The sequence below is a fragment of the Somniosus microcephalus genome, chromosome 3, assembly GCF_052327205.1.
Source record: "Somniosus microcephalus isolate GS21.2 chromosome 3, FLI_Smic_1.0, whole genome shotgun sequence".
Classification (NCBI taxonomy): domain Eukaryota; kingdom Metazoa; phylum Chordata; class Chondrichthyes; order Squaliformes; family Somniosidae; genus Somniosus; species Somniosus microcephalus.
This window is the reverse complement of record NC_140989.1, coordinates 170,564,187-170,571,837: the sequence shown is the minus strand read 5'-3', so window position 1 is coordinate 170,571,837 and position 7,651 is coordinate 170,564,187. Positions and strand designations below refer to the sequence as shown.

The following is a 7,651-nucleotide window of genomic DNA, read 5'->3' as shown; positions in this document are numbered from 1 at the left end:
TAGATGAATTTTTACAGGCGCTACAAGCACTCGGCAGGGACTGTAACTTTAAAGCGGTAACGGCGGCAGAAAATACTGAAGACAATGTCCGTGATGCCTTCGTGAAAGGCCTGCGGTCCGACTACTCACGGCAAAGACTGCTTGAAGCAAAGGACCTCGACCTGGACAAAGCTGCAGCCCTCGCTCGCTCCCTAGAAGTGGCCCATCGGGACCTCGAGGCATATTCCAGGTACTGTAATTTGCGACCCTGGGACTCGGGACCGACCCCGACCGCAATACCCCCTGCAGCACCCCCCCTGGGACCTACCTCAGCGTCGGCGTCCCGGACCCGATCGGGACCGCCACCCCCGGTACCGGCTGCGACATCGGACCCCCGCGATCGGGCCGCCGGCTGCTTCTTCTGCGGCCAGGCGAAACACCTGAGGGCGCGCTGCCCAGCCAGAAACGCGACCTGCTCGAGCTGCCTGAAGAAAGGCCACTTTGCAAAGGCCTGCAGAGGGAGATCAACAGAGGCCAGCAGTGCATCATGCGAGCTGTGGGGGCGGCCATCTTCCATCAAGGCCACAGAGGCCAGCATCCCCACATGTGAGTCATGGGGGTGGCCATCTTTGATCCAGGCAACCGACGCCAGCAGTGCCTCATGTGAGTTGTGGGGGCAGCCATCTTCTCCGCCATTTTGTCCAACCTCGTGGGCGCCGCCATTTTACCCACCATGCTCGACCGCCACCGTGCCTCCAGACCCGACCACCGCCTCACCCGCAGACGACAGCAACTCACTCAGCTATACACTAGCCTCTGTCACACTGGACCAAGCCCGCCCGCACCACCTGTCCAAGTCCATGATGGACATCAAAGTAAACGGCCACGCCACGACCTGCCTGTTCAACAGCGGAAGCACGGAGAGTTTCATCCACCCAGACACGGTGAGCCACTACTCCCTCACTGTCCGGCCAACGCGCAACCGGATCTCGATGGCATCGAGGTCCCACGCCACAGACATCAGCGACTACTGTGTTGTGACCCTGTCGGTTAAGGGCACGGTGTATAAAAATTTTGAACTCCTCGTCCTGCCCCAGCTATGCGCTGCCGTCCTACTAGGTCTAGACTTCCAATCCCACCTCCAAAGCGTCACGCTAGCATACGGCGGACCCCTCCCCCCTCTCACAGTCGACAACCAACAGATTTTAAACCACCCACCGCGTAACACCTGCGGCCTAGCCACCCTCAAGGTCCCGCCACCTTCCCTGTTCGCTAACCTCACCCCCGACTGCAAACCCGTCGCTACCAAGAGCAGGCGGTACAGCGCCGGGGATAGAGCTTTCATTAGCTCCGAGGTGCAGCGCCTCCTGAAGGAGGGCATCATCGAGGGGAGCACCAGCCCCTGGCGTGCCCAGGTCGTGGTCGTTAAGACCGGCAATAAAAACCGCCTGGTCATCGACTACAACCAGACCATAAACAGGTACACCCAGCTGGACGCATACCCGCTCCCCCGCATATCTGATATGGTCAATCAGATCGCACAATACCGAGTATTCTCGACCATCGACCTTAAGTTGGCCTACCACCAACTCCCTATCTGCCCTGAGGACCGCCAATATACCGCCTTCGAGGCGAATGGCCGCCTCTACCACTTCCTTAGGGTCCCCTTCGGCGTCACCAACGGGGTTTCGGTCTTCCAAAGGGAGATGGATCGGATGGTTGACCAGAACGGGCTGCGCGCCACGTTCCCCTACCTAGATAACGTCACCATCTGCGGCCGCGACCGGCAGGACCATGATGTTAATCTGGAGAGATTCCTCCGTACGGCCCAACGGCTGAACCTCACCTACAATAAGGAGAAATGTGTGTTTAACACCTCGCGCCTTGCCATCCTCGGCTGTGTAGTAGAGAACGGAGTCATCGGCCCCGACCCCGAAAGAATGCGCCCCCTCATGGAGCTACCCCTCCCCCACTGTCCAAAGGCACTAAAGAGAACCCTGGGGCTCTTCGCCTACTATGCCCAATGGGTGCCCAATTATGCGGACAAAGCCAGACCCCTCATGAAGTCCACATCCTTCCCCCTTACGGAGGAAGTGTGCGCAGCCTTCTCCCTCATTAAGGGAGACATTGCCAAGGCCACAATGCACGCTGTGGATGAGTCCATCCCCTTCCAAGTGGAGAGCGATGCCTCCGACTTCGCTCTAGCCGCTACCCTTAACCAGGAGGGGAGACCGGTGGCCTTCTTCTCAAGGACCCTACAGGGCCCCGAGATCCGACACTCGTCGGTCGAGAAGGAGGCCCAGGCGATTGTGGAGGCGGTACGACGCTGGAGGCATTACCTGGCAGGCAAACGATTTACCCTCCTCACCGACCAGCGTTCGGTCGCTTTTATGTTTAATAACAAGCTGAGGGGCAAAATCAAGAATGACAAGATCTTGAGGTGGAGAATCGAGCTCTCCACCTATGATTATGATATCTTGTACCGGCCAGGTAAGCTGAACGAACCCCCTGATGCTCTTTCACGAATTACATGTGCCAGCGCGCAAATTGATAGACTTCAGACCCTCCACAACGACCTCTGCCACCCCGGAGTCACCAGACTTTACCACTTCATTAAGGCCCGCAACCTGCCCTACTCCATCGAGGAGGTCAGGACCATGACCAGGAACTGCCAGACCTGTGCCGAGTGCAAACTGCACTTCTTTAGGCCGGACAGAGCAAGCCTGATCAAGGCCACCCGCCCCTTCGAGCGCCTGAGCATCGACTTTAAGGGGCCCCTCCCGTCCTCTGACCGCAATGTGTACTTCCTCAACATTGTTGATGAGTACTCCTGTTTCCCCTTTGCCTTCCCCTGCCCAGACATGACCAGTACCACGGTCATTAAATGCCTGAACGACCTCTTCGCCTTGTTCGGGTTCCCAAACTATATACATAGTGACCGGGGCTCCTCCTTCATGAGCGAGGAACTCCGTCAGTTCCTACTAGCGAGAGGTATTGCTGCAAGCAGGACCACCAGCTACAACCCCCGAGGGAACGGGCAGGTGGAAAGAGAGAACGCGACGGTATGGAAGGCCGTCCTCTTAGCCTTAAAGTCTAAGGGCCTCCCAACTTCCCGCTGGCAGGAAGTCCTCCCGGCAGTGCTGCATTCCATCCGGTCACTACTGTGCACTGCCATTAACGCCACCCCCCATGAACGAATGTTTGTTTTCCCCAGGAAGTCGACCACAGGAACCACGCTACCAACCTGGCTGACCTCTCCGGGGCCCGTCCTGCTGCGAAAGCACGTGAGGGCCCATAAAACGGACTCCCTGGTCGAGAGGGTGAACCTCCTGCATGCCAACCCCCAGTACGCCTATGTGGCATACCCAGACGGGCGGGAGGACACAGTCTCCTTACGAGACCTCGCACCCTCGGGCACTCCTGAGACACCACTGTTACCCCCCCCCCACCACCCCCCCAATGCCACCCGAGGTAGACGGCATGCCGGAACCCCACGAGCCTTCGCCGACCACGCAGACACCAGCATTAACACCGGATAATGCAACACCGCCGCTGCGACGATCAGAAAGGCTTACGAGGCCTCCGGACAGACTGACATACCAGAACTGGTAGTACACTTCACCCCACCGGACTCAAATCTAAACAAGGGGTGAATGTGGTAAACCACTTTTATTGTTCACTATCGTTACACTATAGTTATCACTGTTATATCGTTACTCTATGGTTATCACTGTTCACACTGTTGTATCACTATACGAGGTCGCCTCTTGTCACGCTGTTATACCTGGGCTGACCTCTGCTGACTCCGCCCACGGCTCCACCTACCTGCCCAGGTATAAAGGTGGTCGACTGGCTGGTATTCCTCCTTGTTGGATCCGATCACCCACGAGGGTGGGCTCTGTTATTTAGCTAATAAAAACCTATAGTTACTTTCTTAACTCGTCGCTTTTCATTGGATAAATTGATAGGTATATCAAGCACGTGCTAGAAACAGGTTTTAAGCTACAGAAGGTCGAAAGCCTGCACTCTGATTTTAATGACCTGACAAGCGCCGAATGAATAGCCTTCCTACAGGAACATTGAAAGAAAACCTACCGAAAGCAGGTTACTATTCCTTCTACTGTTTCATTACTGATATCAGGCCTTGTAACATCCATATGTTCTGCAAAACTGCGTTTACTGGCTATAAATGAAGCTTTCGAAACCAAAGAGAGCACACTGCTCTCCTGAAGATTGAAGGGGTTTATTGCCGCGATGAAACAGAATTTTACCTGGGCACGAGATGTGCCTACGTCTACAAAGCAAAGAACAGCACTGTCACTCCTGGTGGTAAACCACACAAGACTCGTGCTCATTGAAACAGTGGCATGGTCCGTGCCAAGGTCAGCAGTAACCTGCCTACCAGGGCTATGGGGCACAGGATTCGTGCAAAGCTGTACCCATCAAGGACTTGAAGCGCAGCTGCACGTCGATTGACAATAAATAGCAAATGTTTCCTAGTCTACCTGGTTAACTTGCAGTTCCTTTAGCACCGCAAGGCACAGAGTTGAATGTAATGTTGAGATGAGACATCACCGATGACTACTGTCCGCTCTACTATATGAAATGGCGTTCCCGGAAGCCTCTCAGTGATTTAATGAAATGAAGGTGACCATTTTCTTCGGAAGACACACACGGAACATTAATTGCCCAAAAGAACAACTACGTAGCAGTCTCGCTCAGTGAATCCTTCAGGTTGGCTTGTTTGGGAAATATTGGAATGAATCCACAGCTCAGCCTCCTTACACCATCGCTACAGCCAACGAGACTCACAAACCATCCTTTTTAGGATCTGCCTTTGACATGCGTGTGATTGATAGCCCAGTCCTCAACAGACAAGTAGAACAAGAGTCAGAAACGGAGCTCAAGATGCACACCCCCTTGCTCAATCGCTTCCTCAATGTTGCTGCCTCACCAGCTATTAGTTTCAAACACTTTGGCAGGGGGCAATCGAGGGGTAAAATTGTTGCGTCACCGTGTGCACAGTAGCTCTTCCAATTGACTTCCTAATGAAGAACTCGATTTGGTCACTCCCATCAGTGAAGAGGACTCAAAAAAAAAATGAGGCTCAACACAGGCCCAGTGAACCTTTTAGTCCTACTATCCTAAAAGCTCCTCAGAGCTTCGAAGCATCAGAAATTCAAAAACGAAAAAGGGACAATCCTTGCTATTTACAGTCAAACACCCAAGGAAACATGTAAACAACTGCTGGAGTATTCTTTGACGAGTTACAACTCCCTGTATCTTCACTCTCTGTTGTGTTACCGTCGTAGCACTACGGCACGCACCGTTCCGTGCATTCCAGTCTCCTGCAGATTTCGTCAGACTGCGGACTTTGTGTTTTTCTTTTTTCGCTAACGTCGACAAAGCCATAATCCGCGCCTGCCCGGCTTGCAAGCCACCATGAGTTGGCCAACATATTTTGATATTGCCCGCCTGACCATCAACTGCCCATCGTCGTTACGGCACACCAGGTACGATCGTCCACCTCCATGACATGGCCTGCTGTTTCGCCCAGGCGCCCGTTCGAACCACGGGCTGCAGAGGTCGCACGTCTCCACGGTCCTTCGCTTGACGGATACATTTTATTCGCCTTGACGCGCGTAAGGATCCGCTTATGACCAGCATCTTCAGACCTCGCCCGCCAAGTCGAGATAGCACGCCCATTGAGACCACCTGCTCATCAGACCATCTCATCTTTGGACTTTCGTTAAAGCGAATTCTGGGGGGGCGCATGTGGCGGTTCCACCGGGTGTCCCTTACACATATATAATGTATATAATTCACTTTAAACTAACTGTATGTATATTACTTACCTGTTTGGGCCGTTGCCCCTTTAACTTACCTGTGGGGGCCATTGCCCCTTTAAGACGCGCCCTAGTGCGCTGACGTCACGTCACGCATTACGTGACGTACGCGCGGCGGCCGCCGGCCTGACTCGGCCTTCCATGACGGCCGCCGGCACAGCCCGTCCTACCGCGACTTCGGCCTCAACGGCCAGCTTCCGCACCGGGTGAACGCGCCGACGTATCGGCTCGGGTCACGTGACCGCCCCAAGCGCAGGCCAACGCGCTAACGTCAGGACGTGGTCACGTGACACCCGAAGAGCGGGAAAATGCGACTGAGCGCGCTCTCCTGAGGACTACGGACTCAGTCCTCGTGGAGTCCCCGTCACAGAAAGACCTACCTCGCATTGCTCCTGTGTAAAGCCAGCTTACCTACTGTATTTCGTCAGTTCCAGTTAATAAACAACTTAGTAATTATTCATCTGAAGTCGAACTAAATTATTTAGTAGGCATTCGTCCCTAGAGGTCAACACAAATACCTACACTATACCTTTTTATTAGCTCCTAAATCACTCATTAATAACCCATGGCCATATAACAAAAGCTATAGAATGCACTGATTGTACTTAGGGGATGGTATCAGATGTTCTCACCCTGACCTCAGATGTATAATGTTCAGCATATCATTAACTATTGCCCTTCCCCTCCCCACCAATTTTAAGCATTCTTATGCTGTATACAAATATCAAAATTCAGTGCATGGCTTGTCCTGATGCCTTCTTGTCCTGCCTCCTCCAGCCCTTATTTCTCCAAACACTTGTTAACCTTCTAGGCTCGCTTTCCCTGCATCCTGCATTCTGTTTTGGCTTCTGCTTGCCCGCTGCAGCCAAGCTGGCTTGGGAATCCGTAACATAGGTAGGGGTCAGCTGTGCACATGAAGAAACTCAAAGCATTAAAATGTCCACAGGACACCGGACCAGATGGAGTGACATCTTCCATGGCAGGAATGAGAACATGGGTGAAGAGCTGGTTAATATTCAGGAGCTCTGTAAGCACCAGGGACTGCAGTTTAGTACAAATAATTGTAATCTTCCAAAAAGGGTGCGGGAAATTAATCAGAAAGACTTGAAAAGAAAGGCTTGCATTTCTATAGCGTCTTTCACGACCTCAGGACATCCCAAAGCACTTTACAGCAAATTACGTACTTTTGAAGTGTAGCCACTGTTATAGTGTAAGAAACGCGGCAGCCAATTTACACACAGCAAGCTCCCACAAACAGCAATGAGATAATGACCAGACAATCTGTTTTTAGTGATGTTGATTGAGGAACAAATATTTGCCAGGACCCCGGGGAGAACTCCCCTGCTCTTCTTTGTAATAGTGCCGTGGGATATTTGACATCCACCTGAGAGAGCAGATGGTTTAATGTCTCCCCTGAAAGATGTAAATGGAGTTGAGGTACAGATCAACAATGATCTAATTGAAAGGTGCAGCATGACTGAGGGGTTGAATGGCCTACTCCTGTTCCTATGTTCAGCATTCTTGTAAAGAGAATGGAACACATAAGGGGTAGTCAACATGATATTTGAATCAATTGCCCCAATTTCCCTCTACTGGTGCTGTCCAGGGGCAATTTGGACAGAGCACCAGGACCACAAGTTCAGTGTCCAAACTTGCTTTTGGAACTGATTGAAATAATGAAGACATGCACCAGGCACAAGTGGGGGGGGGGGCGGTGGAGGGAAACTTTAGGGTGCATGCCCACACTGAAATGGATGTCCCAGCACTTCTACAGTGTTACAAAAAACCTGCAAGGGGCATGGTAAAGAAAACATTTACTGACTCTT

At 52.5% G+C, this 7,651-nt stretch overlaps 1 pseudogene; it reads left to right on the top strand.

Annotated features, from left to right (window-relative positions):
• Positions 1-4,056: 4,056 nt before the first annotated feature.
• Positions 4,057-4,643, top strand: LOC147121540 (large ribosomal subunit protein eL33 pseudogene; annotated as a pseudogene).
• The last annotated feature ends 3,008 nt before the right edge of the window (positions 4,644-7,651 follow it).